Source organism: Xiphophorus hellerii, chromosome 3 (genome assembly GCF_003331165.1).
Source record: "Xiphophorus hellerii strain 12219 chromosome 3, Xiphophorus_hellerii-4.1, whole genome shotgun sequence".
Taxonomy (NCBI): domain Eukaryota; kingdom Metazoa; phylum Chordata; class Actinopteri; order Cyprinodontiformes; family Poeciliidae; genus Xiphophorus; species Xiphophorus hellerii.
In genome coordinates, this window is record NC_045674.1 from 24,493,787 (window position 1) to 24,516,304 (window position 22,518).

General features: G+C 40.0%; 1 protein-coding gene and 1 long non-coding RNA gene across 2 annotated transcripts in view; one reads left to right on the forward strand and one right to left on the reverse strand.

Annotated features, from left to right (window-relative positions):
• The window catches only part of cmtm8b (CKLF-like MARVEL transmembrane domain containing 8b), a 38,017-nt gene extending 18,130 nt beyond the window's left edge, over positions 1-19,887 (reverse strand). Inside the window, exon 1 of the mRNA XM_032558579.1 lies at positions 19,633-19,887. The gene's annotated coding sequence lies outside the window, so the exon portion shown is untranslated. The remainder of the gene's footprint in view (positions 1-19,632) is intronic.
• Positions 1-22,518, forward strand: part of LOC116717313 (uncharacterized) — a 65,901-nt gene that overhangs the window by 12,820 nt on the left and 30,563 nt on the right. Inside the window, exon 2 of the long non-coding RNA XR_004338725.1 lies at positions 21,609-21,729. This is a non-coding gene — a long non-coding RNA (uncharacterized LOC116717313). The remainder of the gene's footprint in view (positions 1-21,608; positions 21,730-22,518) is intronic.

The following is a 22,518-nucleotide window of genomic DNA, read 5'->3' on the forward strand; positions in this document are numbered from 1 at the left end:
CAAACAATAACAGATGATCAAGATCCCTTTTATTTCTTTTGTGTTTGTTTTCTGGCACAGACTTAGTAAATGATTGTAACTGTTGCTGACATGGAAGCTAAGCTACAGGACAAGGGTTTTGACTCAAAGTGCACACTGCTCCTTTCTGCCTCAGAGATTAAATCTTTCATGTCTTGGTCCTTTGCTCTTTCTCATCTTCATTAAGAAACTCTCTGTTAAGGGAGTTTTGTTTTAAGCATCCATATTTTTAACACCTTGTCAAGCAAAAGAAAAAAAAAGGTTCAGATGTCTACTATTTGTTTCATGAAAACCCTGCAGAGTAGCTATGCTATGTTTTTTTACATATCTTACATAGAGTTACATCCAGATAGCTAAAGATATACAGTATTGTTTCCCCAGGACACAACACCGAAGAAGAAACTACACCTTTACAGTGTAATTTCTTCCTTGCATTTCCTTTTTTTAATTTAGATCATAAAAAATAAACAAAAGATTATTTGATTTTGTAAGAATAAAAATCCTGTTAATTCATTCTGTGTATAACCATATTTTAAGTGTTGACCTCAGTTCCACAAGCCAAACCCAGGCCTGAACACCGAATCAGGCAGAAATCAAGAAATTACTTATTTACAGTTTGTCTAACTACTTGAATTACGACCTAAAAAAAGCAACACATTATGTCCTAATAAAAAAAAGCAATTAGGAACAGACAATAAGTTTGGCACAGTCATTTTTTCCACAAATGGAAAAAATATCAAACAGTGAGGAACTTCCTGCGGATTTGCTTGCCTACCACATTTATTCCAAGAGGACATCCACAACTAATACAGGAGGTTGGGTCTTTATAGGATAAGCTAAGATAAGATTTTATGGGCGCTCTTAAGAAAGACGAACAATAAGAAAGGGACTGGGCATCGTTGCATTGACGGACGAGCTCCAAAGTAAAACCGGCATCTAACCAAAAAGGTCCGCATCACATTGACCAAAAATCAGTTTGATTATCATTTAATGTGATGGTCATGGAGATGCAGTGCTGCTTCAGGACCTGGACAACCTGAAGAAAGTAATTAGATTGCAAAGTCTGGACTGTAACAAATACTCATGCCTTGAATCCAGATATTTTCACCAAGAGAACTTATATTATTATTTCTGATGAGAAAATTTTTTACAAGTGACTTAAAAGTGAAAACATGAAATTCTGTGATGTGCCAGATACTTTTTCACTGCTCTGCAGATCATTATTATATGGCAACGTTGCACATCTCTGGTGTGTAACATCCAAGAAATTTGGTCGGTTCATTGATTTTTTTTTTAAACACTCTGGGCAGAATGTGGGTGGAAAGCAACGAGGACGATGCCATTCTGGACGGATGTAGTTTAGAGAATAATTCAGTTAAAGAATAGATTACATTTAAACCACTGTAATGGACAATGGAAAAGTCTCATGGAAAAGACAAAAACACCAGGAGTGGAAGTTTATCTGTAGTTGAGGACTCTCTCAGTCTTCAAGGATCGTTAGTCATGTAGTTGCACTGTGAGACGGGGTGGCGCTCGGGATTAAGGGGTTATTATTTTGCCTCAAAACAAAAAGTTTCCAGTTTAAAAGCCTTTCTCTGCAGGCTTTGGATGCCCTCGCCATGAAAACTTGGGTGTTTCCCAAATATTTAGGGTTTTTCCCACAATCCAAAGACTTTAACTGGTCTGCAGCCACCTTTGGGTTTGAAGAAGACAGAATAGTTTCTACAGCTGAATAAAATTATGTTGCAGTACGTAATAAAGAGCAGTGTACAACAGAGAAAACCAATATTTTCAACTTTGAAAATAAAGAACAGGGAATGTCCTTTTGTAAAGGTCAATCTTTAATGATATGATTTGGAGAAGAAAAACAAAGCGAATAAGACAGTGACGTAGTGAATGGCTTTTCTGACATTAAGAAGTCGGGAAGTAAAAACAAAACATACATTTTGGTAATTAAACACTCAAACTCATTGATTTATAAAATGATCATAAGGAACAGCTTCTAGCTGCCCAAATAATGAAGCCTGATGATGCTTTATAATGAAGATTTTGCTTTGTGAGACATGGTGTAGTCCCTGGGTACAGAGTAAATGTTGTATAATCCTACTATGGGCTTTCTGAGAACCAGTAAGAATGTTTTGGATTGCATCTTGTGGACAGTAGGAGGTAATGGGAAATTCTTCAGCCCAGGAGATTATCCATAGAGAGGACCATTTAGGTCCACTTGGTTCTAAATAAACTGTAATGACAGTCAGTCTTAAGAGTGGACAGCGTTGTCGCCACTGTGTGGGAAAGGCACTGAAGATCTGAAGAGATCCTGTTCTCTAAGCTCCCCTGAACACACCATGTCCACAGTGAGCTGCTAGTGGATGGTGGAAAAGATGGAGAAGATAAAGTCTGGACAACAAGAAAATGTGTCAGAGGCTGGAAAACTCATTGGACAGGGAAGAAAGTTGACCTGCCAGCATTACAACAGCCCAAACATACAGCTCTGGAAGAAGTTAAAGAGATCGCTTTAAATCATCAGTTTCTCTGATTTTACTCTTTATAGGTATATGTCGGAGTAAAACGAACATTGTTCTTTTATTCTGTGAACTACTGACATGTCTCTGAAATTCCAAGCAAAAATGTAGGACTTATTTGCATAAAATGAGAAATGGTCAAAATAATGAAAAAGATGCAACACTTTCAGACCTCAAATAATGCAAAGAAAACAAATTAATATTCATTTAGAAACAACAATAATTTTTTCCCAGAGCTGTATATGGATATGTATGGTCCAGAATGGCCCAGTCAATTTAAGGATGAAAACCTTTATGCATTAACTGTAAGCTGATGTTCACACATGCTCTCCATCCATACTTGAACCCTCTTGCAAAGGAGAATGTATTTGTATGAGCTTGCAGGTGTGATTGCAGTAAAAAGACATTCTACAAAGTTTTGCTTGAATTGGAGAAAATATTAACGCCCACCACATTTTCAGATGACTTACTTTGGAATTACCTGTAAGCCAAATGTTATCTTTTGTAAACCTCAACAGTATGCAGACCTTGTGTCTCGGTCTAACACATAAAATCCATAGCAGGTTATGTTAAAGTTCAAATTTGAAATGTGTCAAAACGTAAAATAATGTGTGTGAGTACTTCTGCAGCACCAAGATTAGCCTGTGGATAAATGCAAGAGTAAGATTTTTGCTCCTGTGAAAATTTGATTGAAACTAGTTTAGCTGTTTAAGCCTTGCTGGTGAATATTGCTTACTTGTTTTAAAATATGTGCATCTTCACTCTTAAGCCATAGAGAGACTGAGAAATACTCCAAGAACTGGAAAACAAACACTTGATTGATTTTTTTCTCTCTTTTTCTCTAGGATTTATTTTTTGTTAAATGCAGATATTGAAGTATAAATACATTTTTCCTTGCAGGGGAGCTTGTTTATGAGGTAGAGGCTTCTGCTTCGGATGAAATGTGCAAATTATGCGTTTATGAAAAATAAACATGTGAAAGGGCTCAAAGTAAGCCAAGAACAAGTCTGGCTGGGTGAAGGCTAAGAGGGAGAGGTGAGCCGAGGAGAGTGAAAAACGGTGGAGAAAGATTGATCAAAACAAGACGGAGGGAAAGGAGCCCTCTCTCCCTCATCGCATCCACAGCTGATGCTGCTCCCAGCCAGAAGGTTCCACAAAAAAACACAACGGCGCGTTCACCACGGAAATGGGCACAGACACACACAAGGTACACACATTAATATCGGCTTGCTCTCCGCACAGACACACGGGCGCCGAAAAACACACGCAGGTGGGACTGCGAAGTGTAGTGTGCCAATTTGTTGTGCCCCTGGTCCCCTCTCAGGAGGCCCTCAGTCCGGCATCCAGCCATGCCAAGATTGGCACCCGTCCCACAAACACACTCACGCACACGCACGCACGCAGGCACCCACGCCTTCGCTCGCGAACTGCACCGCGGCTCCAGGCGCCGCGCTGTCGGGGCTCTCTGTGCGTGTTTGTTTATGTGTGCGCGCTTCCACTTTTCTCCACTTTCGCGGATCACAAGAGACAAACGCTGAGGGGAACGTGTGAAAGACACCGCAGCCCTTCTGACAGGCGGAGAGAGGAAAGAGCAGCAATCATTTTTTTCGCGAAACTCGGGCTGCGGTTCACGTATCCGTTCCAGCACGAGCGCCTCCTGTTTTTGTCCTCGTGCCGCTGTCCGTGGAGGGAGAGCCTGGGACATTAGTAATGACGTGGGAAAAGAGCGTCTCCATTCTGACACACTCTGCCTCGCAGACTAATTTTTTTTTACAAATTATTTAGCAGCTGAATAATTATCTATCTCAACGAATGTGTCGGGACGGAGAAGAGACTCGTCGTTTCAGATCGGTACCGCGTGAGAAAATGCGATTCCTGGTTGACGGGAACACGATGATAAATGTTAAACCTTTCACTCCCACCTTCCTCTCCTCCGTGATCGGGAGATCTTGCTTCTTCTGGAATCTCACTTGAATATCTTTATACCCTGCTTAGCTACCAAGAGTTTCTCCTGCCTTTTCTGTAGTTTGGCAAACTCGTGACAGATCTGTGTTTTGGTTCTTTTACAGCTTCCACTGCCTTTCCACTGTTTTCTCATGGTGATACAAACCACTTGTGTTTTCAAAAATAGATACATCAGCATTCAGCAAGACTTTCAGGCCATTATGTTTAGTACAAAGTGTCAAGCAGCATGTACTTTATTCGTAGTCAACATCACACACTGATTACAAGATTATGGCTGTAAGAATTTCGCCTAAAGGCAAGTGTGTGCCACGAGTCGAAGGGCAGCTAATGCCAATCATCAGTGGTCCAGTACAGGGCACCTGACAGCTGCCCACAGGGGCACCTACAGGATGCTTACGGGTACCTACAGTCCACCTCATGTTTCAACAGCTTGTCACACCAACTGTTTGCAGCAACGACTTCATTCATTTGTTTCCTCCATGACTTATCAGGCTCTCAAGTCAAAAAATGAGAAATGTTCAGAAGACATCCTGTTCTCTGCATTAAGGTTTGCAGACATTTGTTTCGATACCTACCACAGCATTTAAATCAAGTGTAGACTTCCTGGTGTGTGATGAGTCACTTTGGAAAATCCGTACTCTGAAAACTAAAAAGAAATGATAATCGACTTTTGGAAGTCGCCACGCCATCCTGCACCAACAGTAGTAATTGGAGGCGTCGTTGAATTGGTGGAAAATGACTATTATTTGGGGTTTGTTCAAATATTAGTCACTTTGAACCACATTTTGTTTGCACAGAAAAAAAAAAGGTCCAACAACAGCGGTAATTCCTAAGGAAACAGAGTTTTGGTGTGTAGTCATTTCACACATAACAAAAGTCTTAATGAGCTTCTTTTCTGGTTTGTGTTTTTGCGTGGTACAGAAATCTGTCTCTGATCAACAAAACCATTCTGGGTAATCTGGATTAAGTGGCTGGTAAGAGGCACGTTCTGTCAGGTTACGCTGAGACCATCACCTCCGTGGAGAGTTTCTGCTGGTTCCTTCCGGTCGTCGGTATGAAATGTCAGCTGTGAAGACCAAGAGACATAAAGTTTCCTTCTCAGCAATGGCTACTGTTTTGCTCAATAACTTAAAATGAGCATCAGGAGTTGGTGCTACTGCACGTTGCATTTTTGTTGATGTTGAATGGTTGAACTTTGGCTTTTCTGTTTTGTCTGTGTGTAATCCATGTGTTGTTTGATATGTGGACATGCTGCAAACTAATTTCCCATTGGTGAAAATAGAATTATCGTTACCATTACCTTTACTTTAACTGGACCGTTGCAAAAACTTGACTATTGTCTTTTTTTTAATCATCCAGTTGCAGATTTGCTGGGGTGTTTGGGATAGCTGTCCTTTTCATGAACCAAATTAGACCAAGCTCATGTTTGCCTCTAAAATACATTAATATTCCACAAGCTCCAGCCCCCATGTGAACATATGAGAGGTCTCAACCTCTTACCTAAAGCAACAGTGAGAGGTGTGTATAATCACTCTGCTATCCACCTCTTTTGATATTTGATCTTCACCTTCTTTAGACCTAGCACCGTATGGAAACTAAATTAACGTTTTTAAATGCCTACAAATATGTATAAAATGTTAAATCAAGAATAAATTAGAATATGCATGTTGTGAGTCCCACCTGAACAGCTATGCAAATTAGTTTTTATTTTATTTTTTATTTATTTTTCCTTGAGTAATTCTTGCTTTTTTTTTTAATATGAAATGATGTTTTGCATCACAGTTGTTCATCTTTTTCTGCATACAACTCTTAAGTCATTTCGGTGTGCGCGGCTTTTTTCTTCTGACCGATAAAAGCCAAAACATCTGTTTTGGATTCACACTTTCCTCTTTCGGGACACATCAGTCTGGGAGGATGTTTGCTGACAAAACGAGACTTTCTCTCCCTGCTCTTTAATTTTCTTAACCAAATCACGAGCCTGCTCCGCCGTTCCTCTTCCCCTGTGCTCTGTGCTGCTAATGTCATTGCCTGTGTCCTCTGGGCCAATTATGCTGCTGCTATTGTCAGACGGAGCTACGTATTGTTTCAGCAATCAGTACCAGTGTGTGACAGCATGCGTAGGGGATAACGCGCATGAGTAGAAATTAGTATCTGGTGCGATAAGTATCTGTCCAGTAGAGGGTGGAGAGGATAGGAGATTGAAAGATAAAGCATAGAGAAAGAAAGACCTGACTCCCGTCTTTCTGTCTCTTTCGAGGCCCAGCCTGTCTCTAATCAGGGAGACGACTGCACTCAATTATTCCCTCATTAGTCAGCAAATAGGAGAGGCCACTGAAAGCCCTGTCTCTCTTTGTCTCCTCATTACTCTGTCACCGCATAGACATTCATGACCATTGTTCTTATATATTCTGGCATTTTGAGATGGATTTTAGCAACTCTGTGTCTCAGGAAAGTCTTTGATTGCAAATGTCAAAATGGTAATGAACATTGGGTGGCAAAGCCGAGCTGAAAATGCAGTCTGACGCTGCTAATCATTTGGTTCCTTCTCCAGAAAAAAACTGGAGAAGAAACAAATATCATGTTTTATTTATTTAACAGCAGCTTTACAACAGAGTTTAGATGGAAAAGACTGACTTCAGCAGCAAAGGAGCTACTAATGGGGACAAAAATGGAAGTCTGTGACACCTTGGTCTGTAAAATTATCATTAAAAGCATCGCTAGTTCTAAAGATCTGTTTGGGTTGCAGACTTTCTATAACATCGATTCATTATTCTATTTTTATTTTTATTACTTCATTGGTTAATACTAAACCTGACAACGATTTAAAAAGTAATTTAAAAACATGCAGGCTGGAGTTTGGGATGATTATGACGCATTTCTTTGATAAACAAATACCGATATCTTGCAGATCTTATAGCAGAGAAGCGACCAGGGAAAATGGGTTGCATCACCGAAAGAGCCAGCGAGGCACAATGAAACCAGAGAACAATAATACACAGAGGAGGAGGTGAATGATGGCATGGGCTGCAGGTGAGGGAGTCACAGCTGAGACGGAGAACAAACAGGTTGAGAGGAGGCTGAGCAAGGGATCCAAGAATTAACAAATCAAAGGGGGGAAAGTCAAACACCCACAGATCCAGCAGCAACGACTGACTGATAGTAAAGTTGTCAAAAATAATCAATATCTTCATTCATTCATTTCATCTATAGTAGTTTATCCATATTCCTACTGAAAATATTGGACACAGCCCTGTTGGTTTGGTACTCACATGTACAAATACAGACTCCAGTTGATTTTTGGAGAAAATATGAAGCAAAATGACCATAAACACAGAAATTGTGCAAGGATGTTGCTAACCACATATGTTAGGGAATGCATTTTCCTATTACTTGCTCAACTGAATCCAAAGTACTCTGTTGTGCTAAAAGAAACAGATGTCAATATTGCATATGTTGCACTTTCAATTAAATTGTTTTTGTACTACAAGCCTGCTAAACTGCTCACCTCACGTTGGTTTGGTTTCCATACTACAATGATTGATTGTATTCTTGGATGTTCTTCTTTTTAAAGAAGCGTTATGTAAAGACAACAAATATCCACAGCATTTAAACTGATATTGGGAATTATTTTAGTATTCAGGTTGGTAATTTTAGTATTGTGACAACCCTATGTGGTAACGATGTGAGTAAAACATAACCGTGGCCAGTGATGGCATAGTTACTGTGAAAAAGTAACTTTCATCGGATTACTGATTACTCCTTGAAAAAGTAACTCCGTTAGATCACTGACTACTTGATTTGGAAAGTAACGAAGTTACATTAAAAGTAACTTTTTTAGTTACTTTCAGCAGCTGCTAACAACAACGAATGTGAAATGTGAAAATTACGTTGATCTTTGCCAATACTAAATTGTAAGCTATTTTATAATGGTAACATCAATAATGTGTCTCCACTTATAAGGTTGAACTGAAGGGGAGACTTTTTTAATGGATACAGTACAAAAAAAGAAAAACATTAGTAATTTGTGCATGTTTTTGTTTGGTCCACTATTGTCTGGAAAACTCTAAGAAGGATTTTAACCTCCCCCAGCCTCCAGGTTGTGCGTTACGGCAAAAGAAAATGGTAACGCAAAATGATTTTGATAAGCAACTGTAGTCTGACCACTGGATATGAAATAGCAACGCGTTAGATTACTCGTTACTGAAAAAAGTGGCCCGACGTCACTGTCAGTGACAACATGCAAGACTTCAAATATTAGCTCTTACCTGAATGATCCAGTTGTGCTGAAACTTTAGTATGTACCTAAATTAGAGCTCTAAACTTTCATGGCCCGCAGCTCAACCAGGTTACAGTAACCAGTTGGATTAAATCTGACAACAAAATTTCACTAATACCGCACTCTGCCTGAAACACACCAATGACAAACTTTTCAGCCCTCAAGGTGTGTGCTGCGTCTCTGTCAGACTGACAGCATGGGCATGAATAAATTGGTACTATCCTGACTATACTCTATGTTAAACATGGGAAGGATATGCAGAAAGGTGAATAATTAGTATTTAGTGAACAAATACTTAATCGCATATTATGGGATACATTCTGCTTGTTTTTGTTGAATGGCTTTATGCATTTCTGCTTAATTTCATAAACTCCCGAAGACTTCAGGGAATTTATTCCGAGATAATTCTCCCAAATTCATGTGTTTAATCATAAATATTCCCCGTTTTTCATCCTGATGCAGACATGGTTTCTGCCCTCAGCTATGCAATGTCAAACACCTGTGTGTTGGTGTGTATATGTGTACAGAGGCAATGCGGAGGTCATGTCTAGCCCCACGGCACTTCATTAAAATGCATGTATTTTGGAGAATCGGTGTGAGTGGGGGTGTGTGTGTGTGTGTGCGCGCGTTACTCTTGTGTTCACATAACTGTTTACATAATTGATGAATATGATAATGACACAAGCTGGCACTGTACTTGTGGGCATTTGTGCGAGTGCACACATGTAGGTCTGAGTGTGTTTGTATACACAGGATCTTTTTAGGTCGAAGGTAGATGAAACCTCTGTCGAATCGTGCGCCCGTCATCTTGGCACCCACAGTTTGACCACTGACAGACAGCACTTTGTTCAGCTGGCAAAGAGGCAGGCATACAGACAGGCATGCAGGTAGACAGACATGCTGACAGCAGCATATGGTGCAAGACAGGAGACCTGCGGACCCATGTGGTAGTTAGAAAAACCCCTTTCCTCCCTCTTTTTCCCCCACTCGCCCCCTTGGCATATGCTGTGCGTGGTTGGCTGTGCGCCACATGCCGAGCTGATGCCCTCGGCACGGCTGGGGCTCTGTGCCACCTGTGCCACTCGTTCCCACCGCAGCCCCCCCGCCCGTCCAACACTAGCTCTCTGTTTGCACCTGTGTCTGCTATGGGAGAGAAACCGTGAAAAGGCAAACACAGGCATTACGTCGTCCTCCTAATCAGTTCACTGGCCTAGCTAATGCAGCTTTTTTTAAGTTACCTTATAAGATCCCAAGTGAGAGGTTTGTTTTTGTCCTATTTGCACTAAATATATAAATATTGATTTTAGGCACATTTTAGCATGATCTATTCACCGTGCATTAATTTATTTGGTGATTTATGTATATTTTTATTTATATCATTCTACAGGGTGGGCCATAAGTTTCCATACGTAGAAAAAAATAAACATTTTATATTGGACAACCGTTTTTATTTCTGTGGGACTCTGTGCACGTCTTGGACCACTTCGTGGTTGATCTGCAACATTTCCAGTTCTGCCACAGTGTCGTGTGTGACGCTCGTTCCATGTTTTCTGTTAAAGTTTCGTGCAACCATGCGACTGCTATTTTCAATTCTTTGCTCTTTTGTCAAACGCCTCTTCTTGGGTATCTGAAATATGAAAGAAATATACGTTTTACATTCTCCTACGTATGCATGGAAACTTATGGCCCACCCCGTAATAGCAATGACAATGTTGTTTTTTTTTTGCAAAATAAAATAAAATATTTTTTACATTTTTATATTTAGATTTTAAAAAATAGATACATTTTAAAAATGTCACTCAAGAAAATGATTTTAAAAATCTAAATCGTATTTTTGTTTAGATATTTAATGCAAATAAAAATGACCTGTGAATAATAACATTCTACTTATTCATGTATTTATTTATTTGCTGACAGATGAGTCTAATTTTGTTTAATTCAGAAGAAACTTTTTCAGTGGATTAAACTGACCTGTTTGCTTCTCATTTAAGCTCTACTTCACTTCCTATTAAGATGAAGTATTGTCTATGCGGCTTTTCATTTTTCTCTGTGATTATTTTTAATGAACCTTGAGATGCATTTAATTTTTTAAGAACTTCCCAATGTCTGTGTGCTTAATTTTTCTGAATGCGTAAATCAAAAAATGCACTAATCTAATGTGAAGGCCAACTTTAAGTGCTTCTCATCTCTTCAGTTATCAAAAGTTTATTGGGTTATCAGCAGTTATATTCCATTATAATGATAACAACAGACGCTCTACTAGAGATTGAACTAGAAGAAGCATTCAAGAGGAAGTTAAGTTGTGTTTAGTGGTGGATTAGTGTTAAGACAACTGGATCTGCAAGACCTGCTGAAGTCACCAGCTTTCAGGACAAAAATAAATAAATTAACAGATAATCTAACCAGTTGCGTTGTGTTATTCTCTTTTATGATCAAAACTAAAGCAGAGCTCAAATAAAAACAACATAATTAAAAATGTAAATTTCACCAGCATCAGACACAGGCCTTTTGGCTGTCTAGTGCGCCAGTCCAGATGTGCTGCTAACATTACAGTGAGACAGAAATCGGATTATGCAGGATTTAGTAAGCACACGTCTCAACAGCTCTGAACAACGCCACATAAATATTGCCGGGCTGGCAAATGCGCACATTGTGTGGGGCTACATTATGACGTTAGCTACAAACACGCCTAGCTTTTCCATATAAATGATGTGGAGCGTTGTTGAAAACTTTGTGTTTGTAACTCAAGTCCTGTTTTGGCAAAATAACCCTGGTGCTTGAAAGTGTAGTTTGCTTTTGGATCAAGTTCAGCATAAAAGGGATAGAAAGAAATTTGAGTCTTTGTGTGTGTTAGGGGGGGAGAAAAAAATTAAAGGGAGAGAAGATAAAGCAACAAGGCTGCAGGTTGCGTGCAAACTGAGCAGGTAAACAGAAAGAGGAACAAAAAGACTCATCTACGGGCGCTGCAAAGAGTTTCTGCAGGCTACACTTCTGTTCAGCCACAGAGTGGTTGAACAAACTCTGCATTATGCAGCAGAATTGTGGTCGATCTTCAGTGGAAACATGATTCATCTGCTGAGCCCCGAGCGTTCGTAACGGGAGGAAAAAAACTGTGATTAATAACGTCAATCTCATCCTCGTAGCGACAAACCCTCAGCTGCCATTTCGTCATAATTTGTAGCTGCCCCGAGAAAAGCAGCGAACGTCCCAAATAAATCCAAGATAATCCCCAAATCCTCAGGTCCTTTACCGCAGCTGACCTCCCCACACACACTCACCCACGCCCACGCGTTCCCATCCAGGTTAGCTGGCTAGGCAGGACGCAGCACACCTGACCCCACGCTGATGTTTCCCTACGCAAAGCCAAAATTAAAGGTTACCACACTTTATGCGCTTGAACACACATACACACACATTTTCATTTCGCTCTCTCATTCAGTCTGAAGTAAGCAGCCCAGTTTAGCAGTAAGCTCACCCCCCCCCCCCCCCCCCCCCCCCCCCACTCACTCAGGTGCGCCTGCTTCAGTCACAGTTGGCCGGAGCAATCATTGGAGAGTTTGTCGGATCAGCTGTTAGGTGAGAAGACTAAATGTAAGATGGATTCAGGCCAGAGAGAATGACAGCCAAGAGATAAACAAGTAAATAAGTGACAGATGAGCTTCACAAATGACCGCAATTTACCCCGGCAGTGGTTATGAGATGGAAATGACTTTCTCTCTTTGAAATTTGCAGGAAAAACATTGTGTATCTCTAATGCAAAAAAGACATAAATTGCTAATATTGACACCAAACAGTCACATATTTGTCTTGTCTTTAAATGAAAAGCATAGTCAGTATGTTTAAGGCTATTCACGGGGTACAAAAATTACTTTTTATTTCCTCAGATGTATATAGAATATATCCCCGAAGAACAAATTAATAGTAAGTTTAAATCCAGTCTTGACTGATTGAGTTCTGTTTTTTTTTTTTTAGTCAATGAAGTGAGCCAATTGCTGTAAAATATTTTTGAAGGACTTAAAATTCTCAGTTTAATGATTTAACTTTTAAGAAATGTAAGAAAACCAGCAAGAAAAACCTTCTGATGGGGCGTGGCAGGGATGACCCGTACCTATTTCTGTTTCACATGGGCGTAAAATGCGCAACGTTGTAGGACAACTAAAAACATCACTAAAAACCAGAGAGGAATCACTAAAATAATCTAATCAGACATTTTTTTGTATGCTACAGCTTTATTCTACTGTTCTGTTGATTCGAAAGACATAACAATTACAGAAGCTTGTCTTAAATTCAGATGAGAATTTCCTGACTTACACAGACGTAACCAAAAGTTTGTGAATCAGCTACTACAAAACAGCAGAAGATCTCCCCTTTGTGGCGGGTTTTACTCACTAAGTCCTATAAATACTACAGTTTAGTCACCTCGGTGTAGATGAAAAGACTTCATACACCACTTACTACATACTATCAAGCCTCAGCTGCTGAGGCTGATGTTTGTTCAGGTGGATTGTTATACAGTGTGGAAATCCCCTTTAGCAAAAGAAAAAGCAGGAATCAGAATCCTAAAAAAGAAGGAAAGTGTCTTTGGGACTCACTTTTTTATATGGAAAAAGTGAAAGCGAATGATGGAAAAGAGTAACAAAGACCCACAAACAAATTGTCTGCTCTTTACATTCAGACGCAGCTCCAAATCGTCAAAATGCTGAGATCAGCTTTGGCTGTCAATCTCCCGCTTACTTCCATGAGCGCACACAAAACACAGCTGTGTGTTTAGAATGACAATGGACACCCGAATTCAACTTCTCACTTCCACCTTTTCCTTCAGTGCTCTTCAGCTGTTTTGATTATTTTCTGTTTTACCACTTCTTGGGGAATTTTTAGTTATTTATTTAATTTCATTCATCCTAAAAATTCGAAGGTACAAATTTGTGATTACGAGCCACAAACTTTGACTGGATTCAATGATTTCAGTCCGAATGCATTCTGAAACAGCGATGATAATGAGAGTGAATAACAATATGAACAGAATCATTTTCTAAAGGTTTATGGAAAATGTAATTATGAAGATCATTTAGTCAAATGGTTCAAATCCACACAAAATAGTATTTAAAGATCAGCAATTAAGCCTTAAATATATAACTAGCCACACCATTGGAAAGGCCTATTTTGTTCCTCTTAAAATTTATTCACTTTTTTATACATAACCATAGATGTATTTCAGTTTAAATGGTGATTCTACCAAAGAGCACTAAAAAGAAGCAGCTAAACTCAAATTAGGTAATTATCAGGAACATTGTCGGCTAGAGACAGAAGTTTTGACCTCTCATGAGTCTTGGCACTGGATTTGATGGATAACATTTTAAGGATGTCACATGGATTTACGTTTGGGCTTTAACTAGGCCATTCTAACACACAAATATGCATTGATCCAGACATTTCCATTGAAGTCCTGACCATATGTCTAGGGCACGTGTCAAACTCGAGGCCCTTGGGCCAAATCTGGCCCGCCATAGCTTTTTATGTGGCCCTCTGGATTCTAGACTAAACATTAAATGTGCTTAAATATTATGTTTTCAATCAAATCAATGATGTTTTTATCTGATTACTGCCAAATTGTATCAATGAGTCCCTCCAGTTTCTTGAGAATTATCGTGGAAATTCACGCAAAACCAACAAATCCCTGCAGTTTTTTTGCGCTACTACATAATTGGGTAGTTCATTGCAGATTTTTCTCAAAAATGGTCAAAAACTTTCTTGGTTGTACTAAACAGCTGCCTCAGCCCTAATTGCTGTCAGATTATAGTCAAAAAGCCACATTTACCATCATAAATAAGCACAAATATTTCCAAATTAGTACCACAAAAAACTTTGATTTTTATTGTAAAAATTCACAAAAAGTATCACGAAATCCTGGAGGGACTGAAAAGAAGTTCAATAATATTTAGTTTTAGGACTTTATTGATATTGTAACGGTTTGTAAACAAGTTTTATCAATACATTCTGGCACAACTGGCCCTTTAAGAGCATTCATGATCTTGATTCGGCCCAAAACGAAGATGAGTTTGATACTCCTGGTCTAGGATGATCGTCCTATACCCCACCCTAACTGGACAGCTTCCCAATATTGAGTCCCACAGCATGTTACTGCTACCACCATGTTTCATGTGCAGTGTTACTTTTGTAGGGCAAAAAGTATTGTTGACTGTGGAATTACACGGTGCGCGGGATGCTGCGAATATAGGATTTAGTATGGCTTTTCTGCATTGTATTTATGTGCCACTTTATGACGACCTGTCAAAGAAAATCCCAATGAAATGCATGAAAGTATACTGTATGTTCATAATGTGAGAAATAAATTAATGAGGCATGAATACTTTTAAAAGGCACTATCCTTGGGCGTGCCGTGGTGGCGTAGCGGTTAGCGCGACCCGTATTGGAGGCCTTGAGTCCTCGACGCGGCCGTCGCGGGTTCGACTCCCGGACCCGACGTCATTTGCCGCATGTCTTCCCCCCTCTCCTTCCCCGTTTCCTGTCAGCCTACTGTGATATAAGGGACACAAGAGCCCACAAAAAGACCCCCTGGAGGGGTAAAAAAAAAAAAAAAAAAAAGGCACTATCCATCCATTCATGTCCAGCAGTCATAACTTCAATTCTCCAAAATAATAAGAGTGATATCCTTGGTCAGTTCCAAATGTATGTGCAACGAAAGCTTCAGCTCATAATAGTGGCCTTATGCTACTCCAGTTAAACCAGTTTAAAACTTAGGATCTGCCATTTGTGACAACTAATCCCACAATGGGGATGGTTCAATTACAAAAATAAAAATAAGAAGTATTTTTAAAAGTGTAAGATTTTTAAGTTAAAACAGGCACATGTAGAGGCAACAACTTTAAAATATGCTATGAATTGACACATTCTTAAAAGCAATTCCTAACACAAACAGTACTAAGAACCAAACAGCAGAAGAGAAACAGGCCTACCGAGAGCCCCGCTAATTCATTCACTCACTAATTCATTCACTCACTTCCTGACTCGGCTTCCCAGGTGTGGACTTGAGCCTCGACCACTTCTTGATCTTGATGTGCGGAGCCCGCATCTCTTTGAAATGGGCTCCACGCTCACCAAGCGGAGAATTTTGTCTTCGTCTGAAGATGAATATTTATACGTACATTTGTATGCAGGTTTGCAAACTTAAATATGGATACCAAATTAAATATCTGGAGCAGTGATGATGTACTCTACTTGGCAGATTTTTCTCCTCCTCACTAAAATCTAAATGATTTCTCATATATCCTGCAGGTAGCAATGGGGAAATTTCCTCTCTTGCAGTATTTTGCCAGTGTTTGATAATTGATGTGAAACTTTTGATGCAGTACTATTGCACGCAACAACAAAGTCCAACTGTGGATTTTTTATTTTACATGTATACATTTGTTTTTGCTCAGTTAAATGCACACTGTTGTGTAGCAAAAAAAAGCATCCCAGTTGATCTCCCTTCATATATTCAAATGATGGTGAATGTTTAGCAAAATCTTATTTAGTAAGCAATCTTAGAAGAAGAAAAAAACACTAAAAAAATGACATTTTATTGGTAAAAACACTAAGTCCTCTTATCGCCACATCAAGGGTCAAACTCCAGAAATGATCATTTAGGTAATCGCTAACCACTATTTCTCCAAACTTAACAGCAACAGGCTGTAAAAGTCAAAAAATTTCATACTGTAAAATAGTTCATACTCTTTGTCACTCATATCAGATACATTTTCACTCAAATAAAAGTCATCGTCCTAAAAAAATTACTCAAGAAAAAGGAACAAAACTACTTGGCAAAAAGGCTGCTTCTGTCCTGGTAGCTTATTGATTGTAACATCTGATTTCATTTGTGAAAATTATCTGATGAGACAAACCAAAGGGTAACGTTATGTGCAAATTCTAGTATTTTAGAGAATAGTGTTACTCAAGTAAAAGTAAAAAGAATAGTGAATTAAAATGACTCTTTCAAAGTTCATTACAAACCATCTGTAGACGTCAGATGGGTGGTAACTAGCTTTCTAACTTTTGCAAAAATCAAAAAAAAAAAAAATGTAGGTGCAAATAGTCCCCTTATGAACTCACATTGGAGTTGCAGACGTTGCTTTCGCTCATTTATCTTGGCCTGGGTTTGCTGTTCCACACATCAAATCCTCACTCTGCAGGATCGTTGACAGGGTTCTGGACTGCTCGATTATTCCGTAACACTTTTACACATTTCTCTATTTTGTTACCCAAGGATTAATCAAAGTACCCTTTTTGATTCAATTAGACAATAAGCAGAAATAAAACAAGAGCTCCTAATCATTGGGCTGTGTCTCATTGTTTGTCCTCCTATGTCTCTGTGTTGGCCTACAATGGACTGCTGATCTGTCCAAGGTGTCTCACCTCCTGTCACTGGAACAGACTGCATGTCGCAGTTGTGTCTCCTTATGCAGATGTTTGTCAGAAATCAGCTTAGACCCGTTTTGGAAAGTCGTACGGTTGTTGTTGTCATTGATGATGCCATTATTTTGTGATATTGGTCATGATCTTGATTTTGGAACATTGTTGTGTAGAAGAAAAAAATCTCCCAATACTCTGAAAACCTTACGAGGAGTGACCATAGTATAAAAAGGCAAACTAACTGTAAACATTAAGATACTAGCGTACTGAAACAAAGCTAAACTTACGTATTCTCTCTCCCTTCCTCCGCTGCCAACAGCGTACCAGTGGAGTCCCACACTCTACACACATGGCAACGCATGCACACGTGCAACACGTTTTTCCCCCCACATCCCTGCAGTCCAACATTCGACCCGTTACACTTTAAATAGCCTCACCACTCAGGCCGTATCACCTGATTGGTATCCGAGCTGACCCTGAGCAGCTATTAGCCGCGTGAACCTTGACCCTCTGCTTCTTTGTCTAACCCCGGAGTGGGAAAGAACGCCGCGTATGAAAACTTTGAAAATCTACAACGCTTAGGAAAAAAAATTAAATAAAATCCCTTCTGTAAGATGTGTGGGAGTGGTTGAATGAATTAAATGCAGCTAAAGTCATAAATTAGTTATATTAGTTTGTTGGGTTTTTTTTATCATAGAGGGTAATTACAAGAGAAGGGTACAATCCCAGAGAAATACCGCTTTGATGCACGGGAGCTTTTGTTCTTGTCTTATCCCGACTCTGTTATACATCTAAAAGATAAAGATTTGTTATTCATGACTTACATGAGATGCTTTATGTGAATTAATCTGTTTTAATGCTATCCTAGCTACAGAACATTCCAGGTGTTTGTATTTACGGAGCGCTCTTTCTTTTGATCTCGATTTTATGCTTTTGTTTTGTTTCTGTGCAAGTCTGACTATAACAAAAAAAGCCAGGATAACTCTCTAGTCTTTTGTATAAAGTGTACGAATAAATCAAAAAGTGTATTCTTTCAAACGTACTCAATTGAACATATTTGCAAATAAACTTGGTTGAAGGCATCAGAAAAAACATATTTATTAGCGTCTGAGATCATTCTTGATGCTGGCTTGTCTTCAAGAAACAGCTTGGTGTTACGGAGCATATTTCAGGTGGTAACTAAATAAAATAGATGTTTTCTACATTTGCTATAAAAAGCTGGATAGTTATAATTAGTGGAGCTGAATTTTCAAACAATATGATTTTCTTGAAAAGCTATGAGTGTTTTCATGTTGTCATGTAAATTGACTCATTAAGATCAATGATTAAAAATGTATTAAATGTATTAAAAACCACCTTTAATAAACCTTACCTTGCTCAGCAATTCATTTAAACAAGTATGGATCCTTATGAGGTGGATTTCACTGTGTTTAAAATAAATTGTAAAAATGAGGCTATCAATATTTCTCTACATCTGCTGAAATAATATATTCTTTATTACATGTTTAATGCTAATTGAACAGAAAAAGCTTCCACTGTTCCACAGAGGGCAAATCTGGTAGGATGATTTCTTTTTTAATATGTACATAATGATGTGAATGTGTACTAAAATTTAAAAAAAAAAAACACAACATAGTATTTGCAATACAGTATATCAATTCAGTACAGACACATAACATTTGATTATTTTGACTTTGATATCGACACTCAGAATTAAGCAAAAAGAAAATAAGTTGCTTATAATGTTCACAAGCCGACGTTTGATTAATCAAAGTTTCATGTTGTTGTCATGTAAAGAGTGTTTAATGCAAATCTTTTCATTTCCACATTATAACTGTCTGGATCGGTAATGACATTTCACATTTCGCCGTATTTCCGAGCAGCCAAATTTGTCTCTCTCTCTTTTTTTTTATAAGCGAGGGAAAGGTTTTGGAGCCCTCTTTCAGCCAGCTGTCCAGCGGTGTGCAGCAGCAGGTGGAAGAGAGCGGGAGCGTGAGTCCGCTCTTCTCTGCGGCCTGTGACGCTTTCTCTGGCGTCTCACTACTCACCATAAGAGCAGCGTGACTGCAAATCTTCCAGCAGCAACTTTTAGAAACTGCTATGAATACACTGCAGAACTTTGCTTTAAATGCAAAAAAATTAAATGAAAAAATCTGACAATTTCTCTGTCCTCTTGTAGGTTTGATGCTCGTCTGGATGTTTGTTTTGTTGTTTCAGTTGTAGCTTATTTAGGCCAGTCTGACCTCTAAAATGATGTACGCCTAGCTTGATACCCAAGTTTTTGCCGTTTTGACTCCAGATACAAATGTCATTTCCTTCTATTTGAAGTGGAACCCAGCAAACAGACTATTAAGGATATTCGTGGGTAAACAAAAAATTAATAATAATAATAAAAAAAGTGATGGGTAGCTCCTTCAGAATCTGGAGCTGTTACCTTACCGCGGCTCCAGAAGCGACGGGCGAGGCTGCAGCATTTTCTGACGCTTTTCTTCTTCTACTGTTCCCAAGGCAGCCTATTGCAGAGCTGCTGGTTCGTGTTTAACCTTGGTCTCAATGTCACTCGCAAGCCTCGTGTTTTTCTTCAACCAGCCGCCCTCCCTTCCACAACACCATCGCCGCCGCCGCCCCCTCAGCTGGTGTGTTTGAGCTCCTCAGCGGGGGGCCTGCAGGCAGCGCCACAGATGCGCGCGAACTCTCTGGCGTGCACGTGCGCGTGTTCCGCGCGCGGCCTCTCCGGGCTGCTCTCTGGATGAGCTAATGTGATAATTGAGTATTCCAAGTTCCTCCTGCAACTGTGTCACCGGTGTTGCCCGACATGCACGAGCTCGGGCTCGCGCGCGCGCACACACACACACACACACACACACAAACAAACATCACACAGCCGGTTTGTCTCAGAATAGCTGCATCCTTTCTCGACAACATTCTTCAGCCTGAGCTGTTTTGAATAGTTCCTGTGAACTCCTGCAGAGATTACGCATGTCTTTGTTTTTGCATTCTCGCATGTTACATATGGCTCATATGTTGCTCTTTTGTTGTTGTGTTTTTTTTTTTTTTTTTCATATTTTGCACATTTAAAGCAACACCTTGGCGCACAGCAAGAGGTGTAAGAAAGGCAACTAAATGACCGAAGATATTCTAGTCATTTGAGTTTCATTAAATAAAGATTCATGGAAAGCATTGATACTATCACATTTCTCCTTCTCCTGGCTGCACACTGCCTTTCAGCTGACTTAAAGGCAGCTGCTCCATTCCCCCCCCCCCCCCCCCCCCCCCCACCCCCACCCCTCCCTTATTTACATTGTCTGTTTGGACATATTTTTTCATTTATGATGGGGCAGTCAGGGTGTGAAAAGTAAATTATCATAACTCATCGCTCTGACTTAAGTAACATTATTGTTGGTGGAGGCAGGGCAGAAATACTGACTATTTATTCATTGAATGCACATGTGCCAAACTCAAGGCCCGGGGGCCAAATCGGGCCCGCCATAAGTTTTTATGTGGCCATCTAGACTAGAAGGACACAGAAGCAAAACTTTCAAGATTACATTTGTGTCCTTAAAAATAATTTTATCAATCAAATCAAAGCATTTTTTATCTGTGTATTGCCAAATTACGTCAATGTGAAAAGATGCTAGATAATATTTAATTTCAAGAAGTTCTCATCGAATGCAGAGACAGCTATTTATTATATTATATTTGAGCCTTTTGTTAAACTGTTGACATTCCTAAATTTGGATATGGACCAAAAAGAAAATAATTGTGACGCCTCCTTTCTAATGTGAGGATTGTGGATTTACAACGCTACTTCGTGAGGGTCAGCATAACAACATGTTACAATATTCTGGGCAAAAATATACTTGGCTGGTATTTATATGAATATTTTGACATCAAGACATAACGATTTCCAGCCATAATTCTTCGACATTCCTTCGCAGGCGAACGTCAAATCTTCTGGACTTGTGCATAATATGAAGCTGTGTTATTGTGTAGCTCTGTGTTAGAAAATGATTAGCTCTGAGTTTAAACCCAGCTGTCCTTGCTCATTTTTTTCATGCTGGTTATTCTGGGCTATAATACGTCTGCATTTACATCTAACAGACATTTAAAAACACACTGATTAACACGTTTAGAGCGAATAAATACTGATTTTAGCCTACACATTCAAGGAGTATTTAGACATTCTTCAGAAGTAGTTCCAACCACAAAATTCTCATCTTAGAAAATAAGATTAATAGACCTTTGTTTCGTTTTTCTAATGTTGGGTAGATACCAGGATGGAGTAAATCTGTGCAATTCCGACTCAAAAGTGATCGGCTCGTAAGGCTCTCGTACAGATGCAGCGCGAAGTTTGGAAGCAGACCCCGTCCTGACAAATAGATAATAACACATGCTCTTTCCTTCTCACTCTGCAGGCGGATGAAACAGAAGTGAAGCCTTCTGCAGGAGCCACCAGTGCGCTCAGGGACACAGCATCCAGGGACCGGCCCCTGGTCCCCCTGCCTGCGCTCCGAGGAGCAGCGAACTGAGGAGCCGGTGAGCTGAGGAGCCAGCAGGTCACCACTTCACTGAGAGGCTCCAGGCAAACACATCACAGGCAAAAACCAGAGAAGCACTCTGGCTTGATCACCTCTTGCACATTCACCCCCCCCCCCCCCCCCCCCCTCACACACACACACACACACACACACGCACACACACACACATCTCATGTCAGAGAAATCAATGAACAGACAAATTTATTCTGGCTGTAAACCAAGTAAGTCTAGCGGTATTTGTGTTTTTTTGAGTTTGGAGCTCGGGTGGATATTCAAGACTGGGGGGAAAAAAAGGAAAATAAAAGGGGGGGGGGGGGGTAAATTGGAGTTGAGGAGTCGGATCCAGAAAGTTTCTGTAAATATTTTTTCGACAAACGATCGAGGAGGTGGTGGAAGGGACTATATAGGGAGCGAGGGAGGGAGGAGAGGAGGCGTTGACGAGGCGTTGTCGAAGAGAGAAGAGAGGAGGAGATTAGGGTTGGCGGTTCGCTGTCGAACCAGCGTCGATACAACGGCAGCATTTGCCTAATCCTTTGGTAATGGGAGCTTAGCGGCCTCCTCGGACACACAAACACTCCCACCGCCTCCTCCTCCCGCGGCTCCGCTCCTCTCTTCTTCTTTCCTGCCCTCTTCCCGTCTCATTTACATGACATTAGAAACATTAGGGCGACTCCAACAAGGCCCCATTGTGTGCGTGTTGGTTTTGGGTCCCAGCGCGCCGGAGCCGGAGCTTTGGAAGAGGAGAGGAGTGGAGCGAGTCAGGACATCACAGAGGCTCGTCCGCTGT